Source organism: Procambarus clarkii, chromosome 18, assembly GCF_040958095.1.
Source record: "Procambarus clarkii isolate CNS0578487 chromosome 18, FALCON_Pclarkii_2.0, whole genome shotgun sequence".
Lineage (NCBI taxonomy): Eukaryota > Metazoa > Arthropoda > Malacostraca > Decapoda > Cambaridae > Procambarus > Procambarus clarkii.
In genome coordinates this window covers 38,042,622-38,045,121 of record NC_091167.1, presented here as the reverse complement: position 1 = coordinate 38,045,121, position 2,500 = coordinate 38,042,622, and positions in this window count along the sequence as shown.

Genomic DNA, 2,500 nt, shown 5'->3' with positions numbered 1-2,500 from the left:
TACACGGGTCAAATGTGGTTACGCTCGGGATGAAACAAAGATGAATTGTTCAGCATGAGGGGAATAACACCACTGTGGGAAATTTTTACCCACCATATCTAATAATCATCTAAGAAATGTATAATTTCTATATCATATCTAAATCATATCAAAATCATATCTAAATTGTATCAAAATCATATTAGGATCATGAAAGATTCATTATATAGCTTGATCCTGGATGACAATGGCACCATGAACACGTACGCAACAGGGGCCCTTTTGATGCCTACGTGACTTTGTACATGATTTCTCAAGGATCCAGAAGCTTCTAGAAGGACTTCTTAATTAAAAAACTATTGGAACATTGATTCAACATCCGGTAGGATTAAAAATCGAATCCTTAATAAGATTCAGTGGTACTTTCAAATACTACTTATAATCTTTAAATCTTATATCTAATTATATTATAATCACATCTTATCTTAATCATAAGTCTAGACTGTAAAAATAATCAATCAATATTCATAGAAGGCTACCGTGCTCAGAGAGCATGGTAGGGCGATGGGGGGGAGTGAAGCGCCCACCAACAAGCCCAGCGGGACTCCGCGTTTGTTTACAAATGAGTGAACAAGTGACTGATCCTTAGCGAACATTACCAGCTCAAGGACACCTTATCTAACATTTTTATCGCCAGTAAATACTCTCTAGAACTGGGGGAGTACCTGGACAATATCTACAAGGAAAATCCGTGAACATTCACATAAAATAGAGTGTATAGTGGAGATCAGTGACACGGTTTCCTCCACCTTCATTCATAAACTTTTATCTCGAATCATTCTTCTGCAACTGCAGGATAATCACGTAGCAACGCTACCAGATCATCATACAGCAACGCTGTAGCAAAATATCGTGCCTAAACTCAACAAGAGAGAGTTAATCAGTCTGGCAAACTTGTCAGACAGGCACCCCGACTGGCAGAGAAGTATATTGAAGGTTATTTGGTATATGATTGGCCAATTGTATGCTTGTGTAGCTTTAATATCCTATAAATCTGTCTGTTGGTTAAAAAGCGAGGCTAAGCCTCACATATCGGTACGTTTATTAAAATTGTAGTGTAGCTGTGAATCTTATCCAAGCACTGAACCTCATGAGTGTCCATTCTGTCAGAAAAGAATTCAGCCTCAATAAGTAAAAACCTCACAAGTGTCCACAGTTTTGGAAAAGATTCAGTCAAGCTAACTGTATCATATAAATTGAATATGTCTGCATATATATTTGAATATATAAATTAAGTTATCAATTGTTTGCTTAGTTAATTTTTAAGTTATCATATAAGTTCATTTAATTGAATATAATTTCTAGTACTTGACAGTATTTAGACTACATTTAAGGTCATTTATTATACTTTTACAATTTAATTTGTTGTTTATAGTATAAGTACATATTGGCTGTTAAGTTATGGTACTAGGTTAGACTATGTATGTTTAAATCTCTGATTTAAACAGAGCCAGTGTTCAGTCAGATAACTGAATTTATCAAATCTTATCCTTGTATAAAATACAAGCTGATGTGAGATCACTGTCTACAGGTGGATTGGAACTTCTATCAACATAGTCATTCACCCCACCTGTCCCTTACAGCCCACAGTTGGTCATTAGGAAAAGAGGATCTAGGATTTACAACCCTAGCTAGAGATTTTAGTTGAATTAATTTGCAGACAGTAAATTTTTAATTTAGTTCAGTACAAGTCCCTGGTAGTCTCCTCTTATATCAATCCCAGCAGGTTTTTCCCACATTAATGGTCCTTCGAACCTAGATAATAATGGTCCTTTGTACCTAGATATTTATGATCATTCGTTTACCGAATATTTCAATGCCAAATACATAAGAAACTTTTTGATTTTGCATTGGAATAATTCTTACATATTCTAGCCTAACCTAGCTATCAGCCAATATTTATCATAGCTATATATCTAAGTAAACAAATAGTTTGCAGTGGCTTAAGCCACCATATCCATTAACTAGTAAGCATTCATAGCATACTAATATTGGTTTGTGTTAAGAAACCACAGTACTTAAGTATATCAGTGTCACAGACACAACTGCATCTTAATCATAAAATAAAATTATCTACCTCATTGTGGTAACATTACATATATATTTAAGTGTATTATCTAGCATTATCTCTAATCTACTGATTTTCAGAGCTGCTCATTACATAATATTCTTTAAAAAAGTGTTATCATCACTGTAAGAGCATTCATTACAATCTAACTATAATCAACTGTATCAAACCCTATTCCAGGTAAAACCAGTAGACATTCTACTGTATTTTATCAAACAATTATTATGGTAACAGATTTTGTAATAACTTTGCAAAAATAGTGCCATTTACTATTTTTAAAAAATTATTACAGGATTTACCAACTTGGTGCATTCGGGTCACAAATCAAATTATTACAGTACTTTTGATAATTGAACACCTGCTACAACCAGATTCCAGGGAGGAAATGAAGGA